Source organism: Giraffa tippelskirchi, chromosome 5 (genome assembly GCF_054371585.1).
Source record: "Giraffa tippelskirchi isolate mGirTip1 chromosome 5, T2T-mGirTip1v1.2.pri, whole genome shotgun sequence".
In the NCBI taxonomy this organism is placed as follows: Eukaryota; Metazoa; Chordata; class Mammalia; order Artiodactyla; family Giraffidae; genus Giraffa; species Giraffa tippelskirchi.
In genome coordinates, this window is record NC_137279.1 from 190,445,444 (window position 1) to 190,465,949 (window position 20,506).

General features: G+C 46.8%; 1 long non-coding RNA gene across 1 annotated transcript; it reads left to right on the forward strand.

Moving 5' to 3' along the window:
* Positions 1-5,453: 5,453 nt before the first annotated feature.
* LOC145504986 (uncharacterized) lies at positions 5,454-8,129 on the forward strand. The gene is made up of 2 exons (XR_014052672.1): positions 5,454-6,325; positions 6,561-8,129. It is a non-coding gene; the product is annotated as an uncharacterized LOC145504986 (long non-coding RNA).
* Positions 8,130-20,506: the final 12,377 nt, after the last annotated feature.

Below are 20,506 nucleotides of genomic sequence, written 5' to 3' on the forward strand. Positions count from 1 at the left end.
TCAATGAATATTTATTGCTTTTATTAAAAAAATATTGTTAAAAATAGTTTTTGCCTTTGCTTCCTGATAAAGCAATAAAATTGCCTGGGACAGGACCCAGATGGTATTTGCATAATCATGGGAAACAAGTTCTTCTGTTCATATAGTCTTAGATTTCCTTTTCATCAAACAAATATTATATTTCAACCTACAAATCAAGGACCTCATTTTTCTTAAATATTCGACTCTTATATTTCCTCTGCAATAAAATGATTGACAACCTTCTTTGGGAAGATCGTTCAGATGCATGAGAACTATTTGAACATAAAAACAGAGAGTCTTTAATTCTTCCATTGACTGAAACACCTAAAAGTTACTTTATTCTGGAACAAATAAGACAGCTCTATTTCTGTCCCAAGTGACCTCATGCCGTTTCTCTGGTAAAGAGTCTGTATCTATGGAAACAGCTCTTTCACAGAACAGTTGGAGTGCCCAGGTTCAATGTCACTTCTATACTTGGTGCCCTCTTTGGAACTGTCACCAGTGGGTGATGATGAGTTTGGACCCTCTTCAAAGTATGACATGCCAAGGAAAATAACGCAGAAGCTGCCATGTAGGGCCAGCCATTTGCCTCTCCTGGAAGTTTCCAGACCCATCTCTTACATATCAAAGTCAACTCTTGGAACAGCTTGAGTTCTGACACTGGTGCAGCTTCAGACTCAGGGTCTGAGGAGCGCAGGCCTCCTCCTCCAGGGAACGTCCCATCTGGGGCTCCCCTTTCTCATTGCCCCGCCCCATCTCCCCCACCCCTGGGGCCCCTCTCCCCCAGGCGCCCGGAGGCTCAGCTCTGCCTTCCCTTCTGGCAGGTCTGCCTTCTGTCCTCTCTTGGCCCCTGTGTCCCTCCTCCTGTCCTTTCAGCAGGTGGCAGGGGACAACCTCACAGCTCACCAGGGCTCCTCGCCTACACAAGCTCCCAAAGAAGCAAAGGGCTTGGAATCTGGACCCACACAGCCTCGGTTCAAATCCCTGTTCAGCCCTTCCTGGCCGTGGGGTCCTGGGGAGGCCCCCCACCTTCTCTGGAAAAGGGGACAGTGAAGGGACCCGTCTGCACAGCATCACTGGGGGGACAGAGGAGTTAAAGCCTTTTGTCGACTCGGTGGGTGGTGGGGGGAAGCACAAGATGAGAGTTGTGTGTCGATTGGGGAAAAAAAGCACAAGATGACAGTTGTGAGTTAAGTTTTATTTGGGGCCAAATGAGGACTAGAGCCTGGGAGACAGCACCTCAGATAGCTCTGAGGAGCTGTCCAAAGGGGGCAGGAGGCAGTACCATCCATCATTTTAGTGAAGAGGGTGCACGCAGTCAAGCACACATTTTGGCAGACGCTTGTGGTTCATCACGAGGAGCAGATGTCACTGTTAGTGATTTTAGTGCCTTTCAAGATATGAGAAGATGTAAGAAATTGGGTTCATAAAATCTTCTCCTCGTGAGAAAATATCTAATTATCTGAAGACGTGTTCTGCCAGTTTTTCCCAGAGCACAAAGGCCTCCTTCCTGATCTCCTTGAACTCCTTTCGGGGATGTTGAAGGTCAGGGACCGCGGTGGCCAGTGACTTAATCCTTGTAGAGGCAGACGGCAAGTGCCAGGCTTCAAGTGTGGGGCACGGGTTTGCAGATCCTTCGCATGGTGAAGAGGAGGAGGCAGCACCATTTCCTGAGCACCTGCTCATGACATTGTATGTACATCTTCCTTCATTCTTAGGAAAATCTTCTGAAATGTACATTATCTTCTCGGTGTAAGGCCGAGGCTCAGAGATTTTCTGCAGCCCACCTGCACCCCAGGGACCAGCGCTAGGAGACCCCGCCCCTCAGACTTCGGTCCCAACCCCGCTTCCCTCTGCTCCAAGGCCGTTTAACTCAAACAATGAAGCGGACACCCTGAGCAGGGCGCCTGCCCCAGCGCTCCGCCGATTCACACAATAAGGAAAGAAATGAACCATCCGTTCACTGGGTGCAATTACTATGCGATTAGGTACTTTTTCACTTAATATGTCCTTTAAGGATGGACTCTGTTCCACCAATAAATAAATGTTATTTAGTCAGAAAATATTTATTCCATCAATATCAATCCTTTGTTATTATAGGAAAGTTGCATTGAATAGCCTTGTATACATATTTAAAACGTGTTGGGCAACATCTATAGAATAAATATCTGACAGTGACATGGCTGGGCTGGAAATGATTGGTGTCCATTTAAAGTTGCCAAAGTGTTTAAGGTCTATTAAGTCAGAAAGAGAAAAACAAATATTGCGTATTAACGCATATACGTGGAATCTAGAAAAATAGTATAAGTGACCCTATTTGCAAAGCAGAAATGGAGGTGCAGGCATAGAGAACAAATATATGGAGACCAAGAGGGAAAAGAGGGTGGGATGAATTGGGAGATTAGGATTGATCATACACACCACTGATACTGTGTGTAAAATAGGGAACCAATGGGAACCCCCTGTAGAGCAGGGAGCTCTACTCTGCTCTGCGGTGGCCTACATGGGGAAGAAGCCTGAGAGGGAGGGGATGCGTGTGTGCATACCCCTGATCCACTTTGCTGCACCCTACACACTAGCTCAACATTGTAAAGCAACTATACTCCAATAAAAATTAACCTTTAAAAAGTCACCAAATTGTTAATAGCGTGTTGATATCTCATTTCATACAACCGCAAAAAAATCAATCAATCCATCTTTTAAGCCTTCGTAAGGAGAGGAATGGGCTTCCCAGGTGGCTCAGTGGTAAAGAATCCACCTGCCAATGCAGGAGACATGGGTTTGATCCCTGAGTCGGGAAGATCCCCTGGAGTAGGAAATGGCAACACACTCCAATATTCTGGCCTGGGAAATCCCATGGACAGAGGAGCCTGGTGGGCTACAGTCCATGGGATGGCAAAAGAGTTAGACATGACTATGCAACTAAACAACAAAAGGCGAGGAATATTAGAATATGTAATAGAAACCTTCATATTATCTTAAGCTTTTTTCTAACTGGTTAACATCTAACTCTGCTTCTGTCTAGTCTTTCAGTAACATGACGTGCAAGTAAAGGGAAATGTATTAATTGACATTTTTCTTCTTTCTTCTCCCTTCTTACTCTGGTGAGAGATATGCTAACAAGCTGTGAAAAAATACTGTAAAATAGCTAAATAGGAAGTGTACAAAAGGAAGGCTTTAAGAGTCACAATCCAGATGACCAACTGACTGGACAATCAGCTCCTAATCCTCAAATGTTGGTTGGCATCAAAGCCTTTCTTTGCAGGAACCCTGTCCATCCTGTGTTCTTGCCTATGCAACCACTCCTGCACAGGTAGGTAGAAAGGGCAGGCGAAAGCTGTTAAGTGGTTAGGTACTTTGGCCTGTAGTTTTATTCATGTGGCTAAGAAAGAATCTGAGCTCCAAAGAATTGATGCTTTTGAACTGTGGTGTTGGAGAAGACTCTTGAGAGTCCCTTGGACTGCAAGGAGATCCAACCAGTCCATCCTAAAGGAAGTCAGTCCTGAATATTATTGGAAGGACTGATGCTGAAGCTGAAGCTCCAATACTCTGGTCACCTGATGGGAAGAACCGACTCATTGGAAAAGACCCTGATGCTGGGAAAGATTGAAGGCAGGAGAAGGAGACAACAGAGGATGAGATAGTTGGATGGCATCACTGATGCGATGGACATGAGTTTGAGCAAGTTCCGGGAGTTGGTGAGGGACAGGGAAGCCTGCCCTGCTGCAGTCCATGGGGTCACAAAGAGTCCGACACGACTGAGTGACTAAACTGACTAAAGAAAGAATCACAACTAAGTGAAAAAAAAATCCTAATGAATGAATATGTAAATGCAGCCACAGAGGAAACACAGCAAGGGCTTCTGTTTGAAAGGACTGAGGAAGGATCAGCACTTCTCCCTGTGAACACAGACAGAGGGGGCTTCTGAGCTCCCTGTGGCTTTCCCCTTGCCCTTTTACTTGGAAAAGCCTGGCTGCAAAACTTGAAATTGGAGTTTGGATTCTTTTTCCATATTGGGCGTTTTGCTGCCAGCTGGGAAAGGCTTGGTGCTGCAATGCCTGATGCCCACTGGCAGAGTCCCCAGAGGCCAGGATCCAGGCCAGGAGAGGAGGGAACACTCTTGCTCCCCGCCCACAGCAAGCTGGCTAACAGGGACTCGAGACCCCCTCTGTCTGTGTCCAGGGATAGCGCAACCCTGCAAATGGGAGACTGTGTGATCAACTCCCTGCAAGAACCAGGGCAGGCCTCTTCTAAGCCTGAGTTTTCCGGAGCCAGGGCGGGGAAGCGCCTGTTTAGTCCTTGTGGATGAAACCACAGGCATCCCCTGGCCAGGCCCTGACTCGCAGACTGGCACCTGATCCACTGGCTTTCCTGCAAGGAGGCTGCTGTACATTTTGTCTTCAGTACCTTGACATGGTTATTCTCAGTGGGATTAAGATTTTTTTCAAGTACTTTGCTTCGCAGAGTTCAAAACCGATGACCACTCTCCAACCATCTCCGCACGAATCCTCCAGTACTGAGAGGGCAGATTCTGTCTCCAGGTCCAACCTTGTCAATGTCAGCATCACTGTCACTGGAGGGGCTGCACACAAGCCTCACTGGCCTCCCCAGCTCTCTAGCAAATATGAGAATCGTTTCCAGTTTAACAGAGCTCAGCTGTGTGTGTGCTCAGCCATGTCCAACCCTTTGTGGCCCCATGGACTGTAGCCCACCAGGTTTCTCTGTCCATGGGATCCTCCAGGCAAAAATACCAGAGTGGGTTGCCATTCCCTTCTCCAGGGGATCTTCCTGACCCAAGAATCAAGCCCAGGTCTCTTACATCTCTACAGAATCACCCGACACTCCCTTTATTCCCTGGGGACATGTTGGCAAGCCCTGGGTTTATCTGAGCAGAGAGCACAGATGGCCACAGGTGGGAAGCCAGTGGTGAAAATTACCCTAGCGTGCTGAACTACCCCAGTACAGACAGGGTGGATATAGGGGAGATTGGACTTTTATTGCCATTAAAATTCTTTGTTTAGCAGCTTGTGGCCCAAGCACATTAGTAGGTGATGGTAGGCCGTTCAGGGCCTGAGTCCCCCACACTGCCCACCACGCCATCCCCTTGTAACAAAGTCCACTCAGGTTTGGGGCAGTAGAAGTCTTCTGTACTCTGTCTCCCTGCAAACATGACTCGGGCTGGTGACAGTGGAGGGTCTCCTGACCTTCAAACCCAGCTTCGCAGCCTCGACGGGCCCCCACTCTGCATTCCCCTGGGGGTGAGCCTGTCTCCTGCAGAGCATCCAAAACCTTCACGCTGACTTGGGCCGAGCCCAGGAGAGGCGGCTCTGACACCCAGTCATGCAGATTCCCAATCTCAAGTTTCAAACTCCCAGTGCCACCCACTCACTGTGGGGACTGGAGGCTCCCACCCCAGCGCAGGGAAGGTTCTCAGAGAAGGCAGTCCTCGCACTGAGGCTGAAGCAGGAAGAGTCTTCGCAGAGGGGAGGAGGGTGATCAGGGGTGCAGCAGCAGGAGAGGGGCCTGGAAGGACCAGGGACGGCCAGCGGGGGTGCCTGGGGACAAGCCATACCCAGGGGAAGGAGGGGACACTGAGGGCGGGCTGGCCATCAGAGCAGCGGTCCTGAGATGACCCCAGCGTCTAGGGAGGGAGGAGGGCGCGGCAAGCGTGACCATGACCTTTCCGGTCAGCAGCCCTGTCAGGAGTCAGACTCAGCTACTTTCTAGGCCGTGTGACCCTGGGCAGCTCGCCATCCTCTGTGAGCCTCTGCTTCCCATTGCAAAGGAGCCCCAAAGAAGAAGCAAGGGTGTCCCAGAAAAGGACAAGGCCTTGGAGAGGACAGAAGGGGTCTAGGGAAGGGGCAGGGACCCAGGGGAAGCCCTGCCTGTGGTGGTTGCGGTCTCCCTGCGGCTCCTTCCCTCCCTCCCTGGACCATCTATCTCCCTTCCTGCCACAGTCCAGCACTCCTGGCCTCTCCTCCCAACTCCTTTCCCTTAAAAAAAAAAATGCAGTTTGTAAAAATAAACACTAGGTTAGATTATAACAAAAACTGAGTATGAGAGAGAAAAAGTAATAATAATGTTCCGGGAGGAACAATAATGATGATAAAGAAAAACCCATGATTCAGGAGGGAAGCCAGCCCCCAAGAAGCTGCCCTTGAGGACCTTACACTTGATACAGATGAGATTAAATGTGCTTCTGCTCTTTCCAGCAGCCAGAGAGGGAGACTCGATTGAGTGCATGAATCAAGGGATCCCTGGGGAGAAAAGTCAACAAAAATGCTACCTTAATGAAAGGGTAAAGGTGAGTTTTTCTCCCAGTTCATCCTAAGTTGTGTATCTATCCATCTCTCTACCATCTGTCTGCCCATCTATCCATCCGTTCATACATCTGTCTGTCTGTCTGTCCATCCCTCTCACCCTCTATCTGTCATCCATTCATCCATCCATCTATCCATCTACCCAATCCACCAATCCATCCATCCGTCATCCATTTAGATCTCTTGGTTATCTATCCATTACATTTTCTATTTTCACAGAGAACGCAGGATCAGATTCAGTATATAGAAACTCCTACACTTTTGTTCTCTCACCTTGGAAACTTAAATATGAACAGACCTGTGACCTGTTTCTGCAGAGGGCAGAAACTCTGGCTTGACCCTCCACCCACAGGGGGAATGACAGTTACCTCAATGGTGAGGCTTTGGACCCAAACTCAAGACTTGAGGAAAGGAAGCTGGACATGTTTAGAAGACAGGACTGGATGCAGACCTGCAGCTCTAAGTCACAGAGCAAAATCTCAAGATTTCAACATTGTTCAGAACTTACATGGCTCTGCTTCTGGGAGCCGGAATGTTGACTCCATAGGGTGATTAGTTTGTGATTATAGATCCTTGGACTTAAATGAAGCAAACACATGGAATGACTGCCTCCCCCCACCCCAGGAACTTCCATTAGAAGATGAAAATGTTTGCAAAAATTCTGTAAGTTAAATAGATATTTGAAGATGTGCTCTTTGACCCAGCCCTTCATTTCCTCCAACTACTAAACACAATCAAGTGACCGGAAACCTGCCACATGGCTGCTCTGTGTTTGCTATTGATTCATGTTAATCATTTTAATAATTGACTGGTGGTGTCCAGCTCTCCTCTATCAGTCTTGACACTGGATTAAATCCGGAATATCCCCTCTCTACATTTTTAGCAGATATATCACTTGGATGAATCACAAGCTGTAATCAAGATTTCCGGGAGAAATATCAACAAGCTCAGATATGCAGATGATATCATTCTAATGGCAGAAGATGAAGAGGAACTAAAGAGCCTCTTGATCAAGGTAAAAGAGCAGAGTGAAAAAGCTGGCTTAAAATTCAACATTTAGAAAACTAAGATCATGGCATCTGGTCCTATCACTTCACGGCAAATAGAAGGGGAAAAAGTTAAAGCAGTGAAAGATTTTATTTTCTTGGGCTCCGAAATTACTGCAGATGGTGACTGCAGCCATGAAATTAAAAGACGTTTCCTCCTTGGAGGAAAAGCTATGACAAACCTAGACAGCATATTAAAAAGCAGAGACATCACTTTGCCAACAAAGGTCCATCTAGTCAAAGCTATGGTTTTTCCAGTAGTCATCTACGGATGTGAGAGTTGGACCATAAAGAAGGGTGAGTGCCAAAGAATTGATGCCTTTGAATTGTGGTGTTGGAGAAGACTCTTGAGAGTCCCTTGGACAGCAAAGAGATCAAACCAGTCAATCTTAAAGGAAATCAACCCTGAATATTCATTGGAAGGACTGACACTGAAGCTCCAATACTTTGGTCACCTGATGCAAAGAGCCAACTCATTGGAAAAGACCCTGATGCTGGGAAAGATTGAAGGCAAAAGGGAAGAGGGTCGCAGAGTAAGAGATAGATAGCATCACCAACTCAATGGATATGAGTCTGAGCAAATTCCTGGAGATTGTGAAGAACAGGGAAGCCTGGCATAGTGCAGTCCATGGGGTTGCAAAGAGTCGGACACGACTTAGCAACCAAACAACAACAACGACAACATATTTAGTAAGAAGTATACAGTAAATAGAAAGGATATTTTATCCTCCATCCAGTGCTAGAACTGATGATGTCCCATTTGTTTATTTTTGCTTTTGTTGCTTTTGCTTTGGGTGTCATATTCAAGAAATCACCTCCAAGTAAGAAGCAGAAGAGTTTTGTTGTTATAGGTAATCCAGTGGTGCTAGTGGTAAAGAACCTGTTTGCCAATGCTGGAGGTGTAAGAGACGCGGGTTCAATCTCTGGGCCGGGAAGATCCCCTGGAGGAGGACATGGCAGCCCACTCTGGTATTCTTGCCTGGAGAATCCCATAGACAGAGGAGACTGGCGGGCCACGGTCCATGGGGTCACAAAGAATCAGACACAACTGAGTGACTTAGCACATAGCACAGGTGATCACATGATATTTATACAGATTTGACAAATTCATCATTCTTGGTCAAATGGAGTCACCTTTTGCCCAGTTTGTTGGGTGAACCAAATTCCAAAGTCTTGCCCTAGACTTTTGATCTCTTTGTTTTGTTTTGACAGCTCTCGCTACTTGACTACCAAGCTTTCTGAGCCATGATCTGATCTGTAAAATCCGTTCATGGACATTAATCTCCCAGAACTCCATCACAGCTGCACCATCACAGGCTGCCTGGCCTGGTTTTAATCAAGTTAACCCTGGTTTCCAAGTGAAGCCAGTACCTCTTGCTGCCCAGAGGAGCCCCACTCTGATCAGCCGGGTGCTGACCCGGGATCCATTTTATGACCCACCTTGGAGAGAACGATTTTAAAGAAAAAAGATTGCCTACCCTGCTACCACTGTCAATATAACCTAGTGACTTTGCTTTAAAATTGTTTTGCAGCGCATTTAAATATTGAATGAGCGTTTAATTCATCACCTAAACTATATTTGTGACCTGTATTTCCACACGGGAATCCTGCTGTCCCTGCTAAGGCCTTGTTTACTTATTCATTTGTGTGAGTTTTAGTTATTTATGGCTGTGCTGGGTCTTTGTTGCTGCTTGTGGTCTTTCTCTAATTGCAGCGAGCAGGGGTGACTCTCTGCTTGTGGTACGCGGGCTCTCGTTGCAGTGGCCCCCTTTATTGCAGAGCACAGATTCTAGGCATGCAGGCTTCACTAGGTGCAATACGTGGGCTTAGTTGCTCTAAGGCATGTGGAATCTTCCTAGACCAGGTATCGAACCCATGTCCCCTGCACTGGCAGGCGAATTCTTAACCACTGGACCACCTGCAAAGTCTGCGCCTTGTTGACTTTAGGCTGGAGGCAGAAACCCTGTAATGTTACCTCTTACTGACTCTCAGATAGAGGCTGGTTCCAGCTTCACCATCACCCCTCCCAAGACCCCCAGAGCCATAGCTATGCACCATCTGTGTGTGTGATGGAGAGGGAGCAGGAGACATTAAGGGGAGAAAGAGAGGAAACCAGAGACACAGACTCAGACCAGATTAGGCAGGACCCACAGTGAATGAGAGGAAAGCCAGGAGACAGCAGAGTCATGACAGCTGAGGGAAGAAAGGCTTTCAAGGAGGTCCAGGGTACTAAAAGCCCCAGCAGTTTAGGTAAGATGACAGCAGAGTCCAAGCCATGGAACTTGGCAACCCGGAGGCCATCGGTAATCTGGAGAGAAAGGCAAAAGCAGTGGGTGCAGAAGCCTGGTTAGAGTGGCCCCATTACAGCCAACAGAAGTGAGGCTTCCCCAGGGCAGAGCGGAGAAGCGAGGTGACTGCACAGGTTTGCGGAATGTTTTTTTTAATTGATGCTGCTGCTGTTTGTTTTCGGACATGCATGTACAATAAGTCACTGCAGTTGTGTCCAACGCTTTGCGACCTTCTGGACTGTAGCCCACCAGGCTCCTCTATCCGTGGTATTCCCCAGGCAAGAGTACTGGAGTGGGTTACCATTTCCTTCTCCAATGACACAGAAGAGAGAGAGATTTGTAGGATCAAAGTCCTTAGAAGGGAGGGAGGGGAGGGTGGACAGCTCTCTGTCTAATGGGAGCAGGGCACCGCTGTCAGGTGAGAGGGGAGAGATGGAAAGAGGTGCAAAGATCTACAGGTGAGGAGAAGGGGAGATCGATATGGCGGTGGATGGTGGCAAGGCTCCAGGAGGGCCTCTATCTCAGATGTCAGGTCTGGAGTCTGCGGGAGTGCTCAGTCACTCAGTCGTGTCCGACTCTCTGTGACCCCATGGACTGTAGTCTGCCGGGCTCCTCTGTTCATGGGATTCTCCAGGCAAGAATTCTGGAGTGGGTTGCGTCTCTACGGGGTTGGCTGTTCACATATTCTGTGGTTCTGAGCCAGAAGCTTCACCACACATTGAATTCAAAGCAGGAAGTGATTCTTGTCGCTGAGCTTTCTGCCGTCCTCACTCACTGGATGATTCCAGAGTGAGATCTTGTCTGCATCTCACACAGCCTTTCCCGTCTTGGCTCGTGACACGGCAGGAATCTAGCGATTCAGCACTCAAGAAAGTCAGAGGCTTTGCAAAGGCTTTTGTGCTCCACTCTGATCCCCTCATTGCACAGAGCTGGACGCCAGAAGAGTGAGCCCAGACTACCCAGCTGGAATTTAAAGGGGATAGATACGAATTCCTGTACGTACTTAAGTTAAAAACAAAAAAATTCCAAACACATTTGAAATTAGAGGAAATCTGACAGCTAGTGCTGTCTATGTGGGGGTTGATCTATTGGGAAGTTCCAGTAAATGAAAGCACCAGGGACCACTGGCCTCCACCCTACATCAGAGTAAATTCTCCCACTGAATCATCCAGAAAAGAAACATTTTCAGTAGCACCCAGTACAAATCATGAGAGTCAGCCACCATCTGTATCTTGCAGAAATTCCTGTGGTCACTCACACCAGTGGCTTGAGATGAAAAATTGGCCCCAAGAAGCCAGCTGACCTGCAGCCTCTGGGTGAGGTCACACTGACAGGCCCTCGCTGGGAGAGACTCCCTCTGGACCATCTACATCTGTGCACTTAAACTGCCTGAGACTTACTTCAGCAACAAAATCTAGGTCATTCAAGAACTGTTTTCACAATTTACTTTTTTTCTCTTTCTTTTTAAAAAACAAACTTTTTGTTTTGTATTGGGTATAGCTGATTGATAATGTTGTGATAGTTTTAGGTGGACAGCAAAGGGACTCAGCCATACATACACATGTATCCATTCTCCCCCAAACTCCCCTCCCGTCCAGGGTGCACATAACATGGAATGGAGTTCCCCGTGCTCTGCAGTAGGTCCCTGTTGGTTACCCATTTTAAGTATAGCAGTGTGTACATGTCCATCCCAAACTCCCTGTCTCTCCCCGCATCCTTCTCCCAGCAACCATCTCTTTCTGCTTTGTAAATAAGTTCGTGTGTACTATTTCTTTTTAGATTCCATATAAAAGGGATGTCATACAATATTTCTTCTTCTCTGTCTGAAGGTCACTCAATAAATTTTCATCTCAGTTTCATTTTTAAGCCTCCAGAGCAGATAGAAGAGAGCCGTTTGCGTGTCTGTGCCAAGTTACTTCAGTCATGTCTGACTCTGCGATCCATGCGCTGTAGCCCACAGGCTCCTCTGTCCTACACACAGTAAATACTCAAAGCTAGAACTTCCCTGGTGGCTCAGATGGTAAAGGATCTGCCTGCAATGCAGGAGACCCGGGTTCGATCCCTGGGTTTTGAAGATCCCCTGGAAGGAAATGGCAACCCACTCCAGTATTCTTGCCTGGAGAATTCCACCAACAGAGGAGCCTGGCGGGCTACGGTCCATGGGGTCACAAAGAGTCAGACATGACTGAGCAGCTAATACTTTCGAATGTTTCTACTTGACTGTAAATTAAGACCAATAACATCTGGTGATAATCTCACCAGTTTATCAAAGGCACAAAGGAAAGATACTGGTGAGAGTCTTTGCAAACCCGGAAGTTCTCTAAAAGGTATATTTAACCCTTTCTAAAGTATGTGTAACACCTCAATTAAACTGGTTAGATGGGTTTCTAGTTGACTGAATTTGGGGGATAATCAAATACATTTTTGTTTTGTTATAGCCACACGTTTTGGGAAACAAACTCACTCAGAAGGACAATGCAGGTAGTGGAGTGCAGTTTATTACACTGGCGGGCCCAAGACAGAGTCTCCTCTTAGCCAAGGACCCTGACCAGCATTTGTGAAAATCTTTTATACCCCATGTGTACGTGTCCGAACTCACCACCCCAAATTCCTTGAGACTTACATAAACAAAGGAAGGGTAAATATAATCACAATAATCTCATCATTTGGGTGTTATGTGTTCAAACAGTTAAACAATTGGCCAATAATCAATAAGCCCGAGGTTACAATCCAATAGGTACAGAAAAATTTACGGCCTGTCCAGAGACAGGGGTGATTAGTGTATGTTTTCTCTTGGGCGATGAGTAACCTGGATATGATCTTCAAGATTCCCCTGTCTGGAGGGGGTCTTATCCTTCTATTGTCGTTTCCACAGGCACTAAGCACAGAGTTCAGAGTCCATTAGAGAGGTGGCCGAACATGATCAGCACGAACAGGCCTAAGATGGAGTCCAGGCCCTATGAATTCCTTCTTCAGTTTCAACCTATGTTAAGAAGTGTCTAAAGTGTTTGCTCACATCCATTCTTTAATAACACCATCTAGGAGGCAACTCCCAGCCCCCTTAGCTGAGGGATGCCAGGTCAAGTGTGAAAGGTTGAAGTTGAACAGGGAGGATATCGGCTCCATTAGTAAATATGTCTCATTTCTAATCCATTTCCCCACTGAGACAAGGTCTACAGAGACAGCAGCAGTGGCTGCCTCGTTCCCGGCAGAATCCTTAGTAACCAGCCCAGTGTCTCACCCTCAGGAGGTGCACGATAAGCATTTGTTATATGGAGAAGCTCCTGATGTCAGTCTTGTTTGTGTTTCTTTTTCTTCCAAATAGATAACAATGAATAGGATTGATATTTTAATTGGTTGAAATAATTTAGGGTATTACTATCTTCATAAAATAATAATTATCTTTAAAGGGAAAATCAGAATGTTCACGGAATGACCACTGATTGTCTTGTCTACATGCAACTAGACCATAAAGTGAACTAAGAACCTTTTATTTATTTATTTATTTTATTAAATAAATTTATTTATTTTAGTTGGGGGCTAATTACTTTACAATATTGTAATAGTTTTTGCCATACATTGACATGAATCAGCCATGGGTTTACATGTGTTCCCCTTCCTGGACCCCCCACCCACCCCCCTCCCCATCCCATCCCTCTGGGTCATCCCATTGCCCCAGCCCTGAGCATTTGTCTCATGCATCAAACCTGGAATGGTGTTCTGTTTCACATATGATAATATACATGTTTCAATGCTGTTGTCCCAGAACGTCCCACCCTCACCTTCTCCCTCAGAGTCCATAAGACTCTTCTATGCATCTGTGTCTCTTATTCTGTCTCGCATATAGGGTTATCATTACCATCTTTCAAATTCCATATCTATGCATTAGTATACTGTATTGGTGTTTTAAAGCAACAAACCCTGATGTCTGTCATCCTGGTGGCAAAGCCCAGAGGCTCTCATTGTCTTGGAGGCAGGACCCGGAGTGCCGTGGGAGAAAGTAGCCAGAAGGATGGGCATCAAAGAGATGGGTCAGGGACTTCCCCAGTGGTCCAGTGGGTAGGATTTTGTGCTCAAGGCAGCAGGCCTGGGTTCAATTTCTGCTCAAGGAGCTAAGATTCCATGTGCCCCATGGCCAAAAAAACCAGAACAGAAGCAATATTTTAACAAATTCAATAATGACTTTAAAAAATGGTCCACATCGAAAAATAAACATAAAAGAGAGATGAGTCAAGTTAATTATGAAGACTAGAAAAGTCTGGGACAAAAGAGATTCCTCAGCAGGCAAATTCAGAGACCTAGACAAACGTGTCTACAGCTTCTAATATCGTACAGTCAAAATCATGATGAAATTACTGCAACTTTGAAACAACTAGACCCAAACAACAACAAAAAAAGATGTCCTTAAGGTGCATGTGAAAGGGACCCTGCCTTAGCTTTGGAGTTACTTAAATTTCCTTTTGTTAACAAAGGTTCAGTGTAAAATGTAATGTTGGGTTGCTTCCAGAAGGATCTGACTCGCTGAGAGCGTAGGCGGTGATGGTAAGGCTGTGGCTGAGTCTTTGGTGCTTGCCCCAGGGAGTAAATTGAATAGAACTGGAGGCCCCCCGTGACCACAGTCCAGGCAGAAACTCAGCCACTTATCCACGGTAGGATTTCTCAAAGACAGGCCGGTTTGGGGAAGATCCCAGAAAATGTGTTCCAAGTTCTTTGACCTTAATTTGGAAATCTCTCCTATCTCATCTCAAACACAAAGGAGCCCACACACAGGGATATAGATTAGAGGATTTACAAATCCAACCACCATTTAAATGCCAAAAGCTTGCTAGATCTGCAGTTTCAGTTACCTCTACAGGGATAATCATATATTAACGAGTGGGGCAGGGCATACTTTGTGAAAGGCAGCTCATCCTCCCAAGAATTTTGTAAATTAAAGCTCAGAGATGTGGAGTGATTTAAATCAGACAGAAAGTGACCAGAGTGAGGATTTCAATGCAGGTCTTCAGGATCCATCACAAGAGGAAAAAAAAAAAACCTAAATTTAATGATCACATTGAATGGTTTCCCATAATATCAATAAAATACAAATTCCATGAGGGCAGGGCTTTCTGCGTGTTCACTGGTATGTCCTTAGTTTTGGGACATGAGATGTTCAAATATTTGTGGAAGGGAGGGAGGCAGAAAGAAAGGAGAGAAGGAAGCATTAAAGATTGTAGCGATCTGATAACACACATTGGTATATAAGGAAATGTCCCAGAATTCTTAGCAAAAAATCCTGGTGCGTGACCACACTGGTGCTCAGCTGCTCAGTCGTGTCTGACTCTCTGTGGTCCCATGGACCGTAGCCCACCAGGCTCCCCTGTCCACGGGGATTCGCCAGGCAGGAACACTGGAGTGGAGTTCCATTTCCAGCTCCAGGGGGTCTTCCTGACCCAGGGATCAAGCCCCCTGTCTCCTGCATGAGCTGGTGGATTCTTTACCACTAGCTGCCTTAGAAAATTCCATGGTGAGTCATCACAGCTTCGTTAAGGCCATATTGTGTACTTCTGGTGTAATCACACTGGACTTTTACATTTTTTAAATGGAATTGGGCTGCATTAGGATGACTGATTTGGAAGCATTGATGGCTTGTGCTTTAGCTGTTCTGATTGGTGGCTTCTTCAGAGGCAGAATTTTTAGTAAACTTGTAAATCACCAGTGTGTTTGTATTCAGTGACAACCGACTTTTAATGGTATTGAGACACATAGCATTGTACCCAGAGGCTGAGGAAAAACATTTATTAAGTGCAAATGTGCCTGGTGTATGAGATGCATGAAATGAGGATAGATGAACGGTGGTTCCCAAAGAAGCTGGAGCGGCACCAACTTGTAATTTCATTCAACATCCTGAAAGGAATGACGTTTCCACGATTTATATCTGGACGGTCACTGATGAGTTTTAATTAAAGAACTTCTTCTCTAAGAATAATGCTAAAGTGATGGAAATTTTAAAATTTGAACTTGGTAAGGTATTAGATATCTAACTATGATCCCTACCCACGCTGTTTCCTACAAATCTCTGGAGTCCCTCCCCCACCCCGCCACCCCCCACCCCTCACTCCCCATCCCCCTTCACTTCCAGCCTGGATTCCAGCACAACCCTCCTTTTGCCCTTGGGTCTCAATCCCTCCCATATCAAAGCCAGAGGACCGCGTGCCAGGATTGTTATTGTTGTTCAGTTGAACAGTTGTGTCCAACTCTTTGTGACCCCATAGACTGCAGCACACCAGGCTTCCCTGTCCTTGATTATCTCCCGGAGCTTGCTCAAACTCATGTCCATTGAGTCCGTGATGCTCTCCAACCATCCTGTCCTCTGTCATCCCCTTCTCCTCCTGCCTGCAACCTTTCCCAGCATCAGGCTCTTGAGCCTGACAAAATGCAAATTGGATCAAGCAGATTCCCTGCTTGAAATATCCCAATAAAGCAGAATTCAGAACAGAGCCCACGCTTTCTCAAACAGACAGAGATCCCTTTAGGATCGTCCCTCCATCACTCCTTCAGCCTCAGCTCCAGTTTCCTCCTCCAGCACCGTGCTCTCCCATCATCAGTTCTGATTTGCAGTTTCCCACATGACCATTCCCAGCTCTGCTTCATACGTGCTATTGCCTCTGCTTAAATCATGCGTCTGTGCTGAGGGGGCTCCCTCATCTCCTTAAAGACCCTTAAAGACTTCTTGTGCCCCCCAAGGTAGTTACTCGGGGTCCCCACCTGCACTCTCATGACGCCTCACTCCCTGCATGGTCTTCCCCGCCCCTGGCGACCTCCCTCTCCAGCTACCTCCTACTAACCCTAATGCCATAGTCACTCAATGCCTCCACAGTCCACGCCTCTCCATGCTAAACTCTCTGTCTTTGCAATCCCATCCGTGCCATGACATCAAACACCATCTATGGACCAAATATCCTAAAACTGCCAACTCTTTCCCACACTGATTCCTGAGCCCCAGAACCACAGGCATCCCACTGTCTTCCTGACAGGTCGACTGAGATTCCTACATGGCACCCCAAGTCAGCACGCTCAAAGCCCCCAACTTCCCCAAAGACACCTGCTTCTATCCTGCGGGACCATGTGGGTGGATGAGGCCATCATAAGTCTCCTGCTGAAGCCTGAAATCCGAAGATTCCTTTGAATTTCTTCAATATTCCAATCTTGATGTATTTCTCCAGTGTTGCACATTCCATCTCTCCCATATCCATCACCATCTCTGCATGAAACTTCTGTTATAGCTTCCTCAGTGGGTTCTATGCCTCCCTCTGTCCTCCTATCAAATTATTCTAATCATCACATCTGTACAGAGCTTTTTAAAATGAAAATTGGCCCCACCATAGAATCACTGAGTGGGTTACCACTGTTTCAGAATGAGACCAAAATCCTTAGGATGGTAAATGATCTTGCCCTTTTCTCATCTCTCTCCCACTAACTCTGCTGCAAGCATTCTAGATTGAGGACTGGTGGAGATGGACTTTATTTCTTAGAGCAGTCTTAGGTTTGCAGCAAAATTGAGAGAAAGGTACAGAGATCTCTCATATATCCCCTGCCTCCAGTGGAGCACAGCCTCTCCCACTGTTAACACCACTCCCTGATACAACTGATGTACCTACACTGATGCACCATCAGCATTCAGAGTCTATAGTTTACATGAGGATTCACTCTTGGTGTTTTAGATTCAATGGGTTTGGGCTAATGTGTAACAACAGTTGGGGTTTCCCTGGTGGCTCGGATAGTAGAGAATCTTCCTGCAACGCGAGAGACCCAGGTTCCATCCCTGGGTCGGGAAAATTTGCTGGAGAAGGGAATGGCAACCCACTTCTTGCCTGGAGAATTCCATGGACAGAGGAGCCTGGAGGGCTACAGTCTATGGGGTCGCAGAGTCAGGCATGACTGAGAGACTAACACACACATGTGGTAAAAGTATGTTTAGTGTTCAAAGAAATGTTAACTTGTCTTTCAAAGTAGCTGTATCATTTTGCCTCCCCATCCGCAGTGAATGAGGATTACTGTTGCCCCACATCCTCAACGGCATTTGGGACTGTCAGTTCTGGATCTGGGCCATTTGAATAGGTGTGTAGGCCTCCCAGTCCTTTAGGAGATCTTTGAGCATCCTCCCTGCTGATGGGATCTGCTGTTTCTCTGCCTGGAGCACTCAGGCCTGAACTGTTCCTGTTCCCCTGGGTCACGGGCTCTACTTATCAGAGCTGACCTCTGTGTTCGTCTCTCTCCTCTAAGAAGGTGGGACTAGGTGTGCAGGAGATTTACTAGGGAAATGTCTCCAAGGGGTAATGGGGACCACAGGTGAAAATAAAGAAGAAGGCCTGTAGGCATCAGACACATTATCAGCATGAGAACAAACATGAGGATCTGTGAGAGGCTTCTTGTTAAAGACCATGCAGGGTGAGCACCGGAGAATGAGAGACAGACCGGTCTTGCCTGTCACCGCCGACCACCGTCTTCCCTGGTTGAGCCAAGCTCTGTGTGCCAAGCTGATGCCTGGCTCTGACCAAGTGACCCACTTCACCCCTCCTCGAGCAGAGTGACCCCCACGCAGGGGAAGCACAGGTGGGCTTTTGCACACTGATTTGATATGGGAGCATTCTGAAAGGGCTACGGGAGAAAATGCCTATGTTGATAACTAAATTTCTTTCCCAAGTGGGGTCAAGTCAAGATACACTATATAGTCAGCTGACCTGGGGGCTTCCCTGGTGGCTCAGTGGTAAGGAATCTACCTGCCAGTGAAGGAGATACAGGTTCCATCTCTGGGTCGGGAAGATGCCCTGGAGGAGGAAATGGCAACCCACTCCAGTATTCTTGCCTGGGAAATCCCATGGACAGAGGACCCTGGCCGGCTATAGTTCATGGGATGGCAAAAGAGTTGAACACAACTTAGCGACTTAAACAACAACAGCTGACCTGGGCACAAAAGAACAGACTTTCCAAAAGGAAAACAAAAACAAGAATCAGAGTATCCTGGAAGGAGAGGTCTTTCCATCCAGAGTGCTGAGGTTACCCCGATGCAGCACATTTCAGACTCCATGGGAAATAAAACCTAGAATGAAGTTTTGTGACACCTCAGTGATTAGGGTTTTACTATCGTGGCTTTTAAAAGAAAAAGGGAAATAAGATATGGATAATAAAAATTTATGTTTCGGTTCCATTAGACCCTGCCTATTTATATTCATACTCTTTACCCTGAGCCTTTCTACATTAGAGAAGCAATAACAGACTTCCCTGGGGGTCCACTGGTTAATACTCTGACCTTCCAATGCAGGGGGCAGAGGTTCAATCCCTGGTCGGAGATCCTGCCTGCTGCATGGCTCAAAAACAAAAAACAGCCTTAATGGCAGTGGTGAAGACTCTGTTCGCAGTCTACAGCTCTGCCTCCTAACAGTTTTGACTTCAGAAATGTTCCTTTACCTGTGAGTCTGTTTCTTCATCTTCAGAAAGTTATTATGAGGATTAAATATAATTTCAGGGGGAAGGGCTTAGCACAATGTCTGGCACATTACAAACACTCAATAAATTGTAGCTGCGATTAGCTTAACTATTATTACTTTTTGTTTATTGCATTGCTATTTTCATAATTATTTGATCAGAGTCACTTTCGTTAACATCAAGGCAAAGGTATAATCGGGTAACTGCCTCTCTTTGCCTTATTTCTCCGGGTCTCTCCGAAGTCCAAGGCACATTTTTCTGTGACTTTCCCTCACTGCTCATGCTCCGTCCTGAGGCTCGAAGGTGAGTGCCAGCTCTGAACTTGGCGGCTGCACAGCTCTGCGCAGACCCAGAAACATCATGTGCTCTCCCCGAGAAGCAGCCAGAGACCCTTTCCAGGCCTGCCTTTCTGCCTGTGTGCGCTGCTTCTTAGCTTTGCGCATTTCTGAGGACAGGGTCCAGGGGGTTCGTATGAAGCGAACATGTGAACTTTAACTCAACCAGTGCTGCATGGGGCTACAAAAACAGGGCTCAGCTCGTTTTGTTTGTAGCAAGTATCAGGCTGACCTCTTCTCTTATATGCCGGTCTCACTTGCAAAGACGCTGTGTTTCACATCAGGGTTAGCGAACTTTTCTGTCCATGACCAGATGGCAAATATTTTGTGCTGCGTGGGCTGCACACAATCCTGTTTCATATTCCTCTGTTTTGCTCACCTCTCTTTTTTTTTAGACCTTCAACCTGGGGGTTGTATGGAAAGTCTGTGGGTTCAAATAAACCACAAGCTATAGTTTGCTGACCCTTCTCCTAATCTCTTGTTCTCTTTGTATCAAGACAGTTTGACCTCAGGAAGAACACGCGCTTAAACTTTCTTCTCTTGCTCACATTAAAAGTCAATCTTGCTTTTAGGTTTTCAGGAAACTGGGCTCTTTCAGAGATATAACTGGAAGAAGAGAGGTATTTCATTGAAGTATCTTCTGAAATACATCGCATTTACACACACTCACACACACATGCTCTCTGTTAACAAAAGCGTCTGAGCGGTTTCAGCTGGTGTCCAGGTTTCCATGGGAATGTGGCTTGAAACAAAATGTATATCCTAAACAAGCGCCGGGTTTTCTGGCCCGTGACACACTTTACGAGTTGACTTTGGAGGACGTCCGAGTCCATCAGGGCCTGCCTGGCGCCCCCCCCGCCGACCTCCTTCCTCGCGGCGGCCCCCCCTCAACAAGCCGCATGTGCTCCCTGCCGTCCTCCCTGTCCTCCCGCCTCCGCGGGCCTCTTCCTGCTGCTCCTGCTGCCTCGCTCTGCGGGCCTCCTCTGCCACAAAGGGTAGACATCTGGTTTCCATCTCCTCACACTGTT